The sequence below is a fragment of the Myxine glutinosa genome, chromosome 6 (assembly GCF_964187855.1).
Source record: "Myxine glutinosa chromosome 6, kmMyxGlut1.1, whole genome shotgun sequence".
In the NCBI taxonomy this organism is placed as follows: Eukaryota; Metazoa; Chordata; class Myxini; order Myxiniformes; family Myxinidae; genus Myxine; species Myxine glutinosa.
Window position 1 is genome coordinate 177,738,907 of NC_136266.1, and position 18,844 is coordinate 177,757,750.

Below are 18,844 nucleotides of genomic sequence, written 5' to 3' on the forward strand. Positions count from 1 at the left end.
GTGATCCTTTTTCTCGGTCTCCAGTTTCGTTCTATTCTGTGTCACAATTGAACGTTTTTGGGAAAGGGAGATAGACAACTCTTGTATGGTACTGTTCTCTATTGCGTTCTCATCTTGTGTAATACTGCGCATTGTTATTTGCATATTCTGTATCTATTATCTTATTCTAATATCTACCATCGCTTTCTTTGTCTTGCAGATTGATTGTTCATCGTTGTTGCTAATAAACCTGCATTCAATTGATACATTCTTGTTACGATGTCTTCTCCACGCCCTCCCCCCTCTTGTGTCCAGTCTATGCACAAGTCCCTAACGCATGCACAAATGGTACGTAAACTGTCATGTATACCAGACATTGTGGAGAAGACTGGATAATTACAGGAATATCCTTCTGTCCCGTATGCTGCTGATGATAGGCGGTGTATAGGCGAAGCGGGGTTAGTAAATTATTGATTCGTATTTATATTGTTTTGATATACGTAATTATGTATAACCTTATTAACGTTCTCCAAAATATACAAGACTTGTATAACTAACAAACAAATCGGCTTTAAAATTAAACAAATGTGCGGAGTCGGTTTGTTACCTTGGAAACCAAGATAAGGGTTACTGTATATATATACTGTACATAACCCAATGATTCAGCTCGATTTGTCTTTCAATAATATCCCTGATTGATCGATTTTACAGCGTTATAAAGAGATGTTAGTGTTGTACAAATGTTTCTGGGATAGTAGTTATCATTAGTATGCTACTTCATAGTTCTTTATCCTTCACGTTGATCTTCATCTTTTACGGAGGTAAGAGTACAGTTACAGTGCACGTTAACCTCATTAAACCTAAAACACGATGATTGTAACCACCATTTAAGTTATCATTTAGTTTTATGCCTTGACCTTTGATAGTTTTCTATTTTAACCTTATTATATTCATGAACATCGGAATAACTGCATTGTTTGCTGTTGAGGCTGCTGTCGTGGTGTGTTCCGTTAGCAAGCCGCTTGCTATCGCTTGCCAAGCCAGCCGTTCCGTTTAAACCGCCTGGTCAGCAAAGCAAGTAATCAAGGGAGTTGTTTGGTGGGTGGTAAGCAAGCCGCTTGCTATCGCTTGCCAAGCCAGCCGTTCCGTTTAAACCGCCTGGTCAGCAAAGCAAGTAATCAAGGGAGATGCTTGGCGAGTGGTAAGCAAGCCGCTTGCTATCGTTTGCCAAGCCAACCGTTCCGTATCAACCACTTGGTGAGCAATCGAGGGAAGTGCTTGGCGAGTGGTAAGCAAGCTGCTTGCTATCGCTTGCCAAGCCAGCCATTCCGTATCAACCACTTGGTGAGCAATCAAGGGAAGTGCTTGGCGAGTGGTAAGCAAGCTGCTTGCTATCGCTTGCCAAGCCAACCATTCCGTATCTACCACTTGGCCAGCGAAGCAAGCAATCAAGTGAGATGCTTGGTGAGTCATAAGCAAGTCACTTGCAAACAGAACACCCAAAGGTGGCCACCGTAGTCGGATTGAAAACGATTGGTGGCTATTTCTTCAATTTTACTGAAACAGGTGACGTCATTGAAACGTGCAGTTCATAGGTTTATTGTTACTTCTACTTTTCATCCTAATTTTTTTTAAATCTACAAACATGCAAAACCCCCTTTACCCCACCCATGAAATGCACAGTGGAAGTTTCATGAATAGGTTTGGATTGGAGGGGTGGCTCCCCCTTTTGACTCCCATATATTAAGTCTCCACCTAGAGCATAGTAGGGTATAGGGTTTGTTTCTACAATTAATGCCCCCAATTTTTAATGGCACCATATGATTTTCTTAAACCCCTATGAGTACTGAAGAATCATATATTCGATTTTGTTTTTTTTCTTGCATTCTCAACTCCCCATATTTCCGAACTGTATCTTCAATCTGGGAGCCGGCAGGGACTTTTGGAATGGAATTTTGCACAAATATTGCAAATTTAAAGTATGTGGGATTGACATATTTTTTTGACCTTGACCTATTTTAAGGTCATCACCTAATTATAGGCATTTTAACATTCTTCACCATAACTTGACTGAGGTTTGTCTGATCAAACAAAATTGCCCTATCTAGATAGCCTAGAGCAAGGTGCATTTACCCTCAATTTACATCACAGTCCTCTGGGTTAAAGGTCAAGGTCAAATTGCGGGCTGAAAAAAAACTGCGGTTTTTGTCATATATCAATTTTGCCATGTGGAATCTCAAAGACCGCTTGACCTTCCAGAATGTTCTTGTATCATACCTGCACTGGGGTTATGCACCTGATATTTGTTTCGTGTCCTTGACCTACTTTTTCGGATTGAGACCTAATGATGAACAAAAAACACCTTTTTATCATAACTTCAATAATTTTCCTCCGATTTTCATGATGTTGAGTTTTATGGATAGTAGATGGGGACACATTTTCTTAATTTACACATTTTCTTATCAAGAAATAATCAGAAGGGATACCTCGGTTTTTTTTTTTTTTTTTTTTAAATGACGCACATGTGATTTCTTATCAGAGTAATTTTATGCTATTCTTGTTGCTACAATCCCATTGCTAAGCAGTAATCATGTTATTTTGTTATTATTGCATATAGTCAGTGTTGCAACACATACCGTAAGCATTAAATAAAAAAATGCATTGTTAACCTGATAACTGGTGTTACGTACGAGTATGATAACTCGCATATATCATAACGATAAGGGTATGCCTCATTGACCTATGAATAATGATCATATACTTTGTGTGGCTGACGACCATGCAACACCTTGACAGGCATGGTGGATCTTGGCACCACATTACTGGAGTCACTGCAGACCGTGGAAGAGGCACATCCTGATGTTCAAGGACCTATTTATGGCAGCCAATGGAGAACGGGTTAGTCCATATTTCTGCGTCAACATTCGGTCTGATAAAGGGCAATTGATGTCGTCTTGGAGAACAATTCATATGTTTGACCTCTTACGGGATTGGGTTTCCGCCACTCCTGTAAGGTCCGATATCCAATGCATTACAAACGAGTCGTAAGAACTGTCGAGTTGCTAGGCCCACTTAATGACCTCGGTAATGACCTCGGTTGCTTCAGTTCAGCACCTGGGTTTCCAGCTTCCTTCCTCGATGATCAATGATCATCTTCTTTCTGGTGTCCTTTCAGGTTCTGTCATCTTGCCCTTCCTTTTTCTTCTTTTCATCAATGACCTCTTCACAGTTACTAACCCTGCCCATTCCTTTGCTGACAACTCCACCCTCAATTCCTCCATCAGTTATAAATCCCAGTACACCTCCCACCAGTCCCCTGGCTGTCGATTGCCTCTCAACTGTTGCCTCCATCAGTTGTGATCCCAATGTCAATCTCTACTGGGGCTCCAACAACCGTATCTCCTTCAATCAGTCCAATATTAAATCCCTCGTAAGACTAGCACAGTCACCCCTCCTTCTCTTTAACAGCTCTCAATTCCAGGAGTCCTCTATTAATATGCTTGGTGTCACCATTTCAAGAAATGTCTAACAGCCTCACATCCTCAATGTCGCCAAATCTACCTCCGATAAACTTGATTTCCTCCTCAGAACTTGCAACGACTTTAACTCCCGTCGGCTTCTCACCCTCTACAAATCCTAACTCAAACCGGTGATGGAATACTGTTCCAATGTCTGGGGTGGCGCTCCTCCATAAGTCATCGGTATTCTGGATTATGTCCAGACCAATGCTGTCCAACTGATTAACGAACCTACTTTGTCTAGCCATCTCCAACATTTGGCCCACCGTCATAAAGTTTCTTCCCTGTGCCTCTTCCACCTCTACTACGACAGTCCCAGTCCGTGCTCTGTCAAACTCTCTGTTTCTGTCCCTCTTCCTCTTCACTCTGTTTGTAACACCCATCTAGCTTCTACTCATCGCCCTTTCTACGTTGTCCTCTCTTCCCTCCGTACCAGTCGCCATGCCTTATCCTTCTTTTCCTGAACTGCCTTTCTTTGGAACAGCCTCCGCAGCAGTGTTCCTGACTTGGATCAACATGCAACAATTCAAGTCATGAATCATCGTCAAGATCTCCTTTAATTATTACATTCCCCCATCTTTCTTTGGTTTTGGTTTGGGACTCGACCCTGGACAGTTCTCTGGTGTCACTTTTAAAAACATTGAATCTAGATTCGGCTAAAATATGAACTATAGGAAGGTCTAAGTACAGAGGGGTTGGTCGAGGTATGGTGGTGAGCTGGTTTGCGCACATCGTCTATGTAGCGAGGCATCATTCAGTGAGAATGGACTGAATGAATGAACATTTGCGATAAACGATACTATGAACGTTTCGCTGTAGCACATTTTAAAATGTTGTGCGTGATCATTCCTGAAGACGGATGTAAAAGCTCCATATCATATATTGATTGATTGAACGAAACACATAGAGCACAAAATACAAACTGGGGAAAACGAGAAAATGGATCCACTTTGTGAGTTTCTTCTGTGGCACTGTGCCAAAAGGGATTAAAATGTCGACAGATGTAAAAGGCCTGTCTGTGTGATTGAGGAAGCAAGTGTTTGGATTTTTCTATTTTTTACGCAGTCCAGACAAACATGAAATGAGAGTTCTCAGTCTGTGGGTATTTGAATCCCAGAAACTAGTGGATCACAAGCCCCGAAACACAGAATTCATCAATCCGCACCTAGCAACTTGCCATGTCACAACCATGACACCTTCTTACAATGCTCGAAACTATTCGTTGAGACAATTGACCATAAGCTCATCTGATTACAGACCAATCAGTAGCATTGTCCATTTGTTCATCATCGATCTTACGAAAGGTCTTCATTCACTTGAGGCTCTGCATGGTTGTTGTTACCGAGGTTCATTGTTGGGTTCGATTTTTGAAATGTGCACCCATTGGCGGACAGCTGCCGGGCCTCACCCGCATTTGTTTCTTGACTCCACCCACCATGGCACCCAGAATAAATAATATGGCCGCCATCTTGGTTTTCTGATGGGCCTAAGACGTCAGCCCTGTAGGCCTCTGCTGATTATACACTGCCCGGGTTTATTGCGTCAGATTTCCATTGGCTTTGTTTGGGTCGAGTGTTATTCACGATGAAGAAAATACCTGTCTGTAATCATATATATAAATAATATAAAATAACCACCTTTAGAGGCCATTTTTCCCCGCAAGGCGGGGGTTGGCCTTTTTCGGGAACCGTGGTTGTTGTTGTTTTTTGGTCCACTTTTTGAAGCAATGTTTTACGGCCGGATGCCCTTCCTGACGCCAACCCTTTACGCCGCCTTTAACGACAAACAGGGAATTACCAGTGAACTGGTACTCAATTAGCCGACCTCGGAAGGATGACAGGCTGAGTCAACCCCCCTGGCGTTAATTCAGCGATCGACCGGGATTCGAACCCAGGATCCTAGGTATCATAAGCCGGCACCCTAGCCGCTAGCCCAACACCAGGGTCTGTCTGTAATCATATGTTGAATAAAAATTATTAGTAAGGTTTAAACAAGCCCGTCAGCAGCACGGTATGCACCTCCCTAAAAAACATAGCGTTGCATAAATTGTTGAATAGCCCCATACTTGGGTTAAACAATCCGTGACCATGTGACGAATCGGCTCGTTCTGATGTAACTGTAGCAAAGGGTGACCTGGATGAGAGGTGTCCAGTTAATCTTTTAATAGCGCATTCAATGTATGTTTCCCAATCGTGTTGTTCATATTTTAAGAATGTTTAAAATGTGTGTTTCCCAATCGGCCCGTTACCTGATTTTTATCGCAGGTTGTGACCACAGTGCAGTCATTCTTCTTTTTCTACATTTGTGTGTGGCTTTAGAATGTGGCTCAACACGAGCACTGAAGAATGAATATGAATGATCGTTTTAATGCCATTTTTCCCCGCTAGAGCGGGGGTTAGCCTTGCGGGCCCCATGACAATCATGGTTCCCTGTTTGAGGCAATGTTTTTATGGCCGGATGCCCTTTCCTGACGCCAACCCTTGGTCACGCTCTTACGGTGCGCAGGGATACCGTGTACCTATTCTAAATCGGGGTACACACCGTGATCATTCATCCCAGCAAGCTGGTACTCAATTTGCCGACCTCGGAAGGATGACAGGCTGAGTCAACCCCCCTGGCGTTAATTCAGCGATCGACCGGGATTCGAACCCAGGATCCTAGGATCCCAAGCCGGCACCCTAACCGCTAAGCCAACACCAGGCTCTAAGCCAACATGAGCACTGAAGGATTTACACAAAATGTTCCGATGGTCTGTGTGTGGCCTCTTCCATGGGCATAAAAACAAAGTCACGACACCGAGAAGAACCTCTGAAGCAAACCCTATGAGATGAAGAGGAAATTAACAATATCATTAGCTTTGCAAAAAAAACAATCCAAATGAAACTCTTACACTTTAGACCCTGTTTGACCATTGCACACTCAAAATAAAAGTTATATATATATATATATATATATATATATATATATTGTTACAGATCGCGGTTAGATGTTGTAGACCGAGCGGTTGGTGACCGCGACCTAACAAACTTACCCGATTCCACCCGAACTTTGGCCGGATCGCACCACAGCTGCTCAATCAGGGAAAAGACAAAGGCGACGAATGCAAAGAGGAAAAAGGAATAAAACGAGAAGACGTACAGACGAGTAATGGGGTTTATTATTTACACAAGCAAAACGGAGCAATCAAGGTTTATTTACAACACATAAGACGCAGGTGACACAGTGCAAATACTAGCTTATCTACAGGCTTAACTTATCCCAGGACAGAACAAACAAAAGACACTGACTCACGCGGGGAATTGCAGGAATCGCAGGATGTGGATGGCTGGAGGGAGAGGGAGAGGGAGGTCCAAGGGGGTCATGCAGCACGATCGGCGCGTTTAGCAGCCGCTGTTCCTTTTCGGCCCTGCTCCAAACCGCCGCCCAGGCCCCAAGCGGCTGCCGGGTGTCGCTGCTGCTGCCGCCTCCGCTTGCCTTGCCTTGCCAGGCCTTGTCCCACTCGTCTGGTCCAACCCTCAACTCTTTCTTGGTCCCTCACTCTTTACCACCACCTCTACTGACTGACTCTTCACCACTCTCTCTTGACGACCAACTCAGACCTCTCTCACCAAGACCAACCCTTTGTGACCAACCGACTCAGACCCTCTACTGGCAATCGACTCACTCCAACTCCTTGTGACCAACTCCAGGGCTTTTTGTCTTCTCCTCTCCTCTGTAAAAACGCATCTCTTTTTGACACGCCCCTGCCTTGGGTTATATAGGCCCCCGCCCCTCAACCTTTTCAAACCTCCCCGATCGCTCTTCCTCCGCCCTCTCTAGCCAAACCCCTGGCTCATGGTTGGTCGAGTGGGGCTGGCTCACTCCTCCCCTCTATGACGAGGTGGAGACACGCCTTTCTTCCCCGACTCGAGCCTCGTGGTCAATGGCGGTTATTGGAGGGGAGGTAATATGGGCAATCGAGGGCTCAGCAGTGACGAGAGGGGATGTAATATGGAAATGGAGGTTTTGGGGATGGGAAGGAAAGGGAGATTTTGGGGATGGGAAGGAAAGGGGATCTATTTATTTCACTGGTGCAATGGAGTATTTCAATTAATGGAAGACACAGCCTTACACTAATCTATCTATAATTCCAGTAATCTCTGTCTGTCTGTACGTTTGTCTGTGACCGCTGTTTCTCGACAACCACGGGTCCGATATACTTTTAACTTGCCAGGTATATTGCTGGGGACCCGAGGATGTGCCTTTTCAAGGTTTCATATTAATCGGACAATTACTTACCGAGCTATGTCCAAAAAACGATTCAACCAATCAGAGAGCAGCGAACGATCGCGTGTGCCGAACGTGGCGGGCACACTCTGCCTCGGATGGCACATTTGAGAGCGTATTCATTTATTTCACGTTTGCAAACTATGTTGGCGTTAAACTATGTTTTACAACTAATAAAAACGAATTTGCGATTCATTCGCTTTCCTGCGCGTTTGTGCACGCGATGGCGATTTCTTTACCAAACTCCGGAAGCCGTTCGCTTTGGACCAAACCATTTCATGTAAATAGAGGGGGGGGATTGTCACCGTACTCGCAAGCCGTTCGCTTTGGACCAAACCATTTCATGTAAATAGAGGGGGGGGGGATTGTCACCGTACTCGCAAGCCGTTCGCTTTGGACCAAACCATTTCATGTAAATAGAGGGGGGGGGATATAATTTTAGATATAGATATAGTACGGGCAATGCCCTAGTACACATAATAAGGATATAACTGTCAAAAAAAGATATATCGTGTCCTGCATGTATGTTTTATGGACTAACTACGGGAACGCCCTTTTGACCTTTATACAACCACAAACGGAGGGAGGAGGGGTGATATTTTACAACAACCTTTTACAACAACATTTTACAACAATAAAATAAAAAAAACATTCTCATATCCACAACACTGCACCCTCCTCCCCTTAGGCACGTCCCGGGCCTATAACTTTTACCTTAGTGTGGCACGTAGGTGTAGTTCCCTCTACTTTTAACCTGACCCTGAGTGCGACAGTTTTAAAACATAAATAAATGTGTCCCGCTGCTCCATTGCACCCTGCCTAACAGACTTACGCCCACAGTTAACCGAATTGCGGAATGGTCTTCAAACTATACACTGACGGTGGGAAGCATTATTTACAATGACGCTATTTTTATTTACAAAACTAACCCAGGACCTGTGATTGTTCTTTCTGGGGGGGAGACAGTCTGCTCTGCATCGACGCACCATTAAAGCACCCAAAAACGCACCAATACACACCCAAGCACCAATCGGTGCAGTCACCATAGTTCATCAGTGTTCAATGAATAAAAATAAATTCAACAACCCCTAACCCTGCAGGTGTCTCTTGCTCTTCGGCTCCCTCTGCTGGTTATTATTATTTCTTCCAGTTGTTGTCATTCTTTTGCTTTGCTTACTGGCGGCCTATTTGCAATAAAGTGTGCCCAATGTGTCCTTTTTATTTTCTTTATTTATGGCCCACAGGGCCGACTATGTGTGGTTCACCTGTGGGGCATCGGTGCCCTGTGGCCAAGGTCCGCCAGCAAGATTTCAGGCCCTCATGGCCGGTTCCAGCAGAGGGGCCATGCCCCAACCCATGGGGTCCATAGGTGGTGCTCGGCCACAGACATGTGGTCCATAATGTGGTGCATCGATGCAGACAGCTGGTTCTGGGAATTTCGGGCGCACAATGGCCGACCCACGCACGCTCCCCTCGGCACCCAATGGCACACAGGTCATGTGGGAGACAAAAGGGGAAAGACAATTGAGCGAGGGGTAAGGTCACAAGGGTACACATCAATAAGGCAATGCAAGGCGAAATGCGTATGGAGGGCGAAGTGAGAAAGCTCGTCCCTACCGTACGTCACCCCCCTGTCACCTACCCTACCCTTACCCCATATGTACAAAAATCTACACATTTACAAATTCGTCACTACTGTCACGTCTTCCCCATATTTCCCCTATACCAAATTCGTCTCCACAATCCCTCTACTTCAAAATTTGCCATCACCAAATTCATCATCAATCCTCATAAGGAGGCAGAGATGGAACATCAAAGCACAATGTCACACCCACGTCATGATGCGTCTCACAATCCAAAACATTTGCATCAAAAATAATTAAACATGGCATGGTGCGGAGTACCTGTCACCTCAGGTGAGTGGATGCAGATGGTGCGAGGAGATCCTTCATCCTAACTATCCTCTAAATGATTTTAACACACTTTACACTACCCGGGGTCTCTCCCTGCCAATCCATTGGCCAACTTACACTATGGGTTCTAAAAACCAATTCCCATTGACCAAACTGTGGTGCTTTTCAATTTGGGGTCTCACTCCCCCGATTCATCTCCCGGTGCCCTCGCACAATTTCTGGGCCGCGACGTGTAACTCTCCCAGCAGGTCTACCCACCTGCACACCCCCACCACTGTAGTTGCCACCCGAGCTTACCTAGCTCCTCACCCTAACCTAACTAACTGGGGACAGCCCCTCCCCTGGCTCTGTCACCCCATGGTGCCCTCTGGCACTGGGCTACCCGGGTCCGTCCTCCGGATCCTCGGGCCCCATCCACAACAACTACTACCGGCTCCCAGAGCCCACCTGCGGCCTCACCTGGCCGACATCCTCACAGTGGTGGAGTGCCCAAACCAACTACACACACTAACAGGCTACACGCCCAGCCATTTCCACAACACCAATGCACCCATCCACATACCTTTCTGCCACCCGCACCACAGATGCCAATATCCAACCACAATTTACCTGTACCCTCTACCTAACACTTACACTACCCGCCCCGGGTATCCGTGATGGGGGTCCACTCTTCCCCCATTCACACCTTCGCACCATCCACTCCACTCCACAATTTCCACCATTCTCACTCCACGACCATCCATTCCACCACTCCAGATATTCCACACTACCATTTATTCCACACAGCCACATACACCTGTTCTTCATTCACCTGTCGTTGCACACCTGTGCAATCATACCTGGTGCCACCTGCACCCTCCTTTCTTCCTGGACCATTTGGTCAACACAACACGCAATCACCACTACTCCCTCATACACTGCTCCACACACCTGTTCAGTTGCACACCTGTGCAATCACACCTGTTCCATTCTCACCTGTTCAATCCTCACACACACGGCATCATCTCAGCTAACTACTCCCCTCTGAAACTTGCGCTTCCCAGTCGTCCCTTTAAACTATTGCGCTCCCACGTCATTATAATCCACACTAATCTACCTGCGTCCCCACTACAGGTATCAGTCACTAACTAAACTTAACGTTACCTATTGTCATCTTCGCTAGATCCCTACAATTATCCAAGCCCTCCCTGGCTCGGTTGTCATAGCCACCCCATAAACTATTGCGCATTTGCCCCACTCTGTGAGGGATGGTGGATTTGCCATCCCACCACATCGGGGGTCTCTCTATCAATTTTGCTCGTCCACATTCCAACCAATTCAAAAATTTTCCATTTGCTGCCAATTCTACCCACTATTACAAATTTCGTATCGAATCACTACCATTATCACTATCACCCGTCTACTTATTACATCCTCTCGGTGCGCCAATTCACGTCGACAGCCCGGCTTCGTACAGCCGAGCAATGAACGCGGATTCTTTTGTGCCAGCCGCTGGATACGTCCCGCATTCGTGGCAGGGACGGGGGCTTACCCGTGCCGAGATCCCACGCACCATCTCGGCACGGAGCCATCCACTGTCCCGATCTCGACCTGCCGGCACGTCTCAATAGCAAGTGGTCGCCATGACGACCCTTCCTATCGAGCTGCCCGCTCCGCCTAGTGGAGCCCGGACGCGGCCGTTCCACGCGAGGCCCAGCGTGGATCGCGCACGGCGGTCCTTTCGAACCCGCCGTGGCTCGGATCCCCGCTGGTTCTCGCGGCACGCGAAGCCCGGCACGCACCGAGGGCCCGATTCGGCTATAAGTCGCCCTCACCGCTAAACCGGTTACCGTCGACGCCTCACCTGGATGCTTACAAGCATACGCTACCCCTTTCTTGCTCATACATGCAGCCGTTTCCATGCTCCTCGTCGTACCGTTCCTTACACACCTCGGTACACTCATTCCTCTCCCAGCCTTGGTCACACACCTGACCACCGAACACTTTGGCACACATTCGTTGGTCGCACACCTCACCAACACACCTCTTCGTGCCCCCTCCTCGGTCACTTCCTCTGTGACAATCACAGGTGTGCTCTCATTCGCACACCCAACCACGTGCCTCACTACCAACTCAAATGTGCCTTCCCACACACGCTCTACCATTCCAGGTGTGCATCCTTCCATTCCAGGTGTACATCCTCGCTCACCTGTCATAACCAACTCACGCTCCGTTTCACTCTCACTACTCTCACCTCCATTCTTGACCGCCCACTCACCCTTACTCTCGACAGCACACTCTTTCCTCATGCACCTGTCCGTTACACACCTTTCTCGCGCACACCCTCCCGTTACATCCTCTGTAACACTCACCACAGGCGTACACTTCCTCGTTACATCCTCTGTAACACTCACCACAGGTGTACACTCTCTCGTTACATCCTCTGTAACACTCACCACAGGTGTACACTCTCTCGTTACTTCCTCCGTAACACTCACCACACCGCGCTTCCATGTACCCCCTCGCACACGCGCTTCGACCAACTCACTCTTGACGGCACACTCACTCCTCGGCGTGCACTTTTTCCTCACACACCCCATGGTCGGACATTCTCGCACACCTCTTTTTTCGCACACCTGACCTGTCACACACTTCACCAACGGCCTTTCACGAACACCCGGATCCAAACCAATCCCCAAGCCGACTGAAGCTTTCCTCACATCATATACATTGCCACTCACCTCCGTACTTCGTCTCCGCACCTCCTTTGCCACCTGCAAACTCTTTATTTGGTTAGTGAGCATCACATCATGAGTTGAGCACCGACCTTGCACATATTCCATCACCTCCTCCTGGATTTCTCTTTTAGTTTCTGTTCGTCCCTTCTTAATTTCACTCACCTCTTCTTCCACTTCCTCTAATTTTTGTTTAACCTCTTATTTCTCGGTGCGTCTCCTCAAGTTCGTCCTCTAAGGCTACCGTGACCGTCTCTATGTGCATCCTCACCTGCCGGTCCTTTGTCTCCATTATCTCTGTCACCTCGTCCACCCTCATTGTCAGTTCCTCCCGTACCATCTGACATTGCCTCTGTGTCGCTATTAATTCGTTTTTAATTTCTTTTTGTGTCGCCTTTAACCCTCCTAGTACTGCAGTGTTCCTTTGAACCTGCTCCACTAACTTAGTTTGTCCCTCTGTCAGCTGTTCCACCTCCTCCGTCAGATCTTCTATTCCTTCTTGTAACTTAGCCGTATTATTTCTCACCTCTTTCTCTATACGCTTTTCACCTCGCTTTACCTCCTCGCGTAGCCCCGAGACCTCCTCACTTACCCCTCGTCGTATTTCCTCCATCTCTTTTGTAGATGCCACCCTCATCTGTCCCAATTCATCCCTCTGAGCATCCAGTTTGGTTTCTACCCCGATTTTCACCTCCTCTATCTGCTCTCCCATTTGTTTGATTTCCCTGGCAGATTGTTCCCCTATTTCCCGCAATTTGTCCTCCATCCTATTTTCTAACCCCATTAACCCATTTTTCACCCCCTCTAACTGATTCTCCTGGGCAGCCATTCTATTTTCCACCCCCGTTAACCCATTTTTCACCCCCTCTAACTGATTCTCCTGGGCAGCCATTCTATTTTCCACCCCCGTTAACCCATGTTTTAATCCCTCACCGGTACCCCTCGCTTCGTCCCTCATTACTCCCAATTGCTCACTCTGAGCATCCATCCGGTTCCCCATTACCCCCATTTGGTTTCCCATTACCCCCATTTGGTTTCCCAAGTCATTCCTCAGGTCTTCACTTGTCTGGACCATGAGCGCCTTTATTTGTTCCATAAATAGGCCCCAATCCATCGGCGGCGCTGCTACGGTCACGGGCGCGGCTAAATTTGGCGCCACAATAATCATGTGCGCGAGGCCGCCATTTTGTGCGTCTGATACTCCCTCAACCGCCTCCTCATTGCTCCCCTCCATTTGATCCTGGGTTACTCCTAACCCCTCCTCTAGCTCACCCACCGGCATTCGATCGCCTTGGCCAGCCATGGCGCGATTTCAAAATTCGGGTTTTGCTTTACACAAAACAAATTTCGGCAGCTCGTAATTTTGACCAATTTTTTTTTTTTTTCCCTCTATTCGTTGTTTTTTTTTATTTTTTATTTGGTCGGGCCTCGAATCCCACTCCCAGACACCAATTGTTACTGATCGCGGTTAGATGTTGTAGACCGAGCGGTTGGTGACCGCGACCTAACAAACTTACCCGATTCCACCCGAACTTTGGCCGGATCGCACCACAGCTGCTCAATCAGGGAAAAGACAAAGGCGACGAATGCAAAGAGGAAAAAGGAATAAAACGAGAAGACGTACAGACGAGTAATGGGGTTTATTATTTACACAAGCAAAACGGAGCAATCAAGGTTTATTTACAACACATAAGACGCAGGTGACACAGTGCAAATACTAGCTTATCTACAGGCTTAACTTATCCCAGGACAGAACAAACAAAAGACACTGACTAACGCGGGGAATTGCAGGAATCGCAGGATGTGGATGGTTGGAGGGAGAGGGAGGTCCAAGGGGGTCATGCAGCACGATCGGCGCGTTTAGCAGCCGCCGTTCCTTTTCGGCCCTGCTCCAAACCGCCGCCCAGGCCCCAAGCGGCTGCCGGGTGTCGCTGCTGCTGCCGCCTCCGCTTGCCTTGCCAGGCCTTGTCCCACTCGTCTGGTCCAACCCTCAACTCTTTCTTGGTCCCTCACTCTTTACCACCACCTCTACTGACTGACTCTTCACCACTCTCTCTTGACGACCAACTCAGACCTCTCTCACCAAGACCAACCCTTTGTGACCAACCGACTCAGACCCTCTACTGGCAATCGACTCACTCCAACTCCTTGTGACCAACTCCAGGGCTTTTTGTCTTCTCCTCTCCTCTGTAAAAACGCATCTCTTTTTGACACGCCCCTGCCTTGGGTTATATAGGCCCCCGCCCCTCAACCTTTTCAAACCTCCCCGATCGCTCTTCCTCCGCCCTCTCTAGCCAAACCCCTGGCTCATGGTTGGTCGAGTGGGGCTGGCTCACTCCTCCCCTCTATGACGAGGTGGAGACACGCCTTTCTTCCCCGACTCGAGCCTCGTGGTCAATGGCGGTTATTGGAGGGGAGGTAATATGGGCAATCGAGGGCTCAGCAGTGACGAGAGGGGATGTAATATGGAAATGGAGGTTTTGGGGATGGGAAGGAAAGGGAGATTTTGGGGATGGGAAGGAAAGGGAGATTTTGGGGATGGGAAGGAAAGGGAGATTTTGGGGATGGGAAGGAAAGGGGATCTATTTCTTTCACTGGTGCAATGGAGTATTTCAATTAATGGAAGACACAGCCTTACACTAATACACATAATAAGGATATAACTGTCAAAAAAAAGATATATCGTGTCCTGCATGTATGTTTTATGGACTAACTACGGGAACGCCCTTTTGACCTTTATACAACCACAAACGGAGGGAGGAGGGGTGATATTTTACAACAACCTTTTACAACAACATTTTACAACAATAAAATAAAAAAAACATTCTCATATCCACAACAATATATATATATTGTTGCGGTTTTAGAACCCACACTTTTGTAAATAATAATCACTTGTAAATATGACATTAAAGGTTAAAGGTAGCACCCTTAGTTAGGCCACAGCAACACGTAGGCCACCATAGGAACTCAGTTATTTCATTATTATGTGTTAGTTAAGGCTGTGTTTCCAATAGTTGAATCTGCGTTGCATCAATCAAATAAGGAGTAGGCCCTTTCGTTCATTTTGCGACCTCCCTCTACAAGCGCCGCCATTGCGCGCCCCTACAGTCGGTGCCTTAGCGTTCGCTCAGGCGCCGCCATTGACCATGCGGTCAGGCTCAAGGAAGAAGGGGCGGGACACCAGTAACAAGGTGTGGCCACGTCAACTCACCATCAGGGCGTGACCGGTAAGCCCTCACCAACCAACCAGGGCTGAGGTGAGCTCGCCGAAGGGCGTGGCTTTTTGGCTGGCGGAGTAATCTTGGCTCGCGTTATAAAAGCGCGAGCGCAAAGCCCTACTACGGACTTGAGAAGATATACGGCGGCGGACTTGAGAGGACTGGAGGGGACTGCAGGGGACTGCGCGGAGACGTCTGATTGTAACCGGACTATTGGGAAAGGTGCCTTGTTGAAGGACTGCTTTCTATGGTACTGCGCAGAAGAACCTCTTGTAACGGGACTGATCCAGGAGCGCACATTGCGTAAGGACTCACTCGCTGGCGTTATAAGAGAACTTTGGAGAGGGTGCGTTTGTCACAGCCATACAATTATTACGTACGCTGAAGGACACCAGCCTCCCTCCCCCCCCCCCCCCCCCCCACCATATGTAAGGTCCGGTCGCATTCCACGATACGCGCGAAGCTGCCTACCCGGTTTTCACCCACTGGACTGGAGACACCTGGAGCCGGACCTCATCACCGGACCATCGACCTGGACCTTCCACCCTACCAGCTGCAATCCCCGTGTGAGTGCGTATGTATGTCTGGGGTCGTAGAATAAGACTGCTTTAAGACTGCCCTGTGTCCTGCTTCTTCTTCTTCTTCCTGTACATTCTTTCCTTTCCTCTTCTTTTTGGTTTGTAAATAAATTACCTTGTTCTTTCTTGGTTTTCCCTAATCCGATCGCATCCGTCCTTTCTTTCAATTGAGTACCTGTGGCACGATTAGGAACCGCTATAATCGGGTTTAGTCATTGTTAATAGCTCTGATCTCGGATTGCTAACTGCTCGGCATTTTCCATCTTATCCGTGGTTCAAGCGGGAGTTATTCCGTCGTTTCCGGCGGGCGTAAGTACTTATGTAGCAGCGAACCCCTAGGCCTAGCAAACCCTACCTAACGCCGCGCCGGGAAGGACGTTATAATTTCCAGGACTCGGGGCGGCCAGCTAAAAAGACAAGGGGATTACCCCCCCCCCCCCTTGATAAGGGGAGCGCCGACCCCCGAGATCCGCAACTATATATATATATATATATATATATATATATATATATATATATATATATATATATATACTAGCAGAAGTACCTGGCATTGCCGGGCGGGGGAGAGGGAAGAGGGGAGAAGGGGAGGGGAGAAGGGGAGAAGGGGGAGGGGGGGGAGGGGAGGGGAGGGGGGAGTCGAGTCGGAAGTCATTGTCAATCGAATGTCGCATGTATTTTTTATTCCCTGTCAAATGGCATTGGTCCCGCATTCCGAACCCGGAAGTCGGAAGTCATTGTCGTCAAATAAATGTTTCACTCTCTGTCACATGCCGTTGGTCCCATGTCAATCGGATGAAGTTGAAAAATTAACGTTACGAAGTTTCTCTGGGACGGACTGATGCCGAATATGAAGTTGAAAAAGTAACGTTCCGAAATACGCTGATGACGTCATAATTTTAAAACGCGAAGTCTTTTTAATTGTAAGGTGTGCTGTAGTTGCTCTGAGACGTACTGATTCCGAATATGCCTTTGGTTTTGCTCTGCGATGAGTAGTTCTCGAGTTAGAGGACAAACAAACAAACAAACAAACATACTTTACTGCTTTATATATATATATATATATATATATATATATATATATATATATATATATATATATATATATATATATATATATATATATATATATATATATATATATATATATATATATATATATATATATATATATATATATATATATATATATATATATATATATACATATATGTATATATATATATATAATGCAAACAATTTAGTGTTGTTGTTGCTGTTGTTGTATAGCCCCGGACAGTTCTCTCGAACAAGCCTGTGGCATGGAGGCAGCCGGTCGATCTCACAGGAGCGACCCAGATATCCCCCACATCCAGGATGGTGTACCCCCACCTAACAGGGCCACCACAGCAAAGTCAGGGCCACCACAGCGTTAGAGGGAGAGGAACACACACACACACACACACACACACACACACACACACACACACACACACACACACACTCACACTCACTCACACTCACACACACACACACACACACCCACCAAGAGGGAAAAGGCCGGTCCATGGGTACCGATCAGCACTCTGACCGTGACTGCGCTGCCCTGACGAAGAATGGGGAAGATTTGGCTCCCGACTAGTGTTGGGGGTACAACCACCACGAAGAGGCATCCCCGATCGTTGTGTAATTGACTGTTGTTAACCATGCTTAATATTCCAAGGTTTACATGTATTTAGAAGATGTTTTTTTAGATTATGTTTCCTCTATTCAATCATTTGTTTTGTTCCTTTCAGTTATACTGTGTCCCCTTTTCAACACGCTTCCTCGGTTAACCTTGTGGTCCTTCCCGCTTCAATCCCTGTGGCAGTGAAAGTGTATGTTCGCCTGCATGGTTCAAGCGCACCGATCCTGTGTCCTTTGAAACACCACAAGGACATGGGGAGCCCCCAAGTGGAATGGCACGGGCCTTACGGAAAGATTTACTCGGGTCAGTGTTGCGGTTATTGTGCATTTCACTTTGACCTTTCATTTCACACTTAAAGCCTGTAAATCTTAGACTGCGAGAACCCTTACAAGGCCAATGTCGTCTTTTCAAACCATGTGAACTCTCTAACCATAGACCCTGAGCCTGCCCTTTCCCGTACCTCCAGGTTTAACGACTCACGGTTGTTTTCTACAACCACGCTTTGAAGCACCATCTATCCCTACAGTGTGACCATGTGACATGTGTGTTCAGCTGCTAGAGATTGCTTTGATGTCGTGCTGAAATTGCATTCCTCATGCAAGCATCCAAAAGAATCGTCACTTGGAGTCACGTGACGGACAAACCTGGCAGGGGAAGTTGGGGTCACGTGACAGAGGTTGTATCAACTTCATTAACCCCTCCCCCTCCCCAAGGGGGTTTTCCACCTTGGACAAGCTCTGTGTTAAGTGTGACGGATTTGTCACTTCCGCCTTTGTTGTTATTATATACTTGTAGGATTTTTAGTTTCAGGTAATATTGTTGAGATTTCTGTGTGAAATGGAGATGACTTTAGTAAAAGGTAAAAAAATAAATGCTCGTGGAGAAAAAGAAAAACGTGGCAAAGAAACTGGAAGAGGAAGAGGAGGAGGAGGAAGGAGGAAAATCGGCAGGGGAAAGAGACGGCTGTGAGTCGAATCGAGGTTGTGAGC

The 18,844-nt window shown here is 46.9% G+C and overlaps 1 long non-coding RNA gene across 1 annotated transcript; it reads left to right on the forward strand.

Moving 5' to 3' along the window:
* Window positions 1-627: 627 nt before the first annotated feature.
* On the forward strand, window positions 628-18,195 carry LOC144892538 (uncharacterized). Its single transcript, XR_013623748.1, has 3 exons — window positions 628-800; window positions 2,776-2,877; window positions 18,039-18,195. It is a non-coding gene; the product is annotated as an uncharacterized LOC144892538 (long non-coding RNA).
* Window positions 18,196-18,844: the final 649 nt, after the last annotated feature.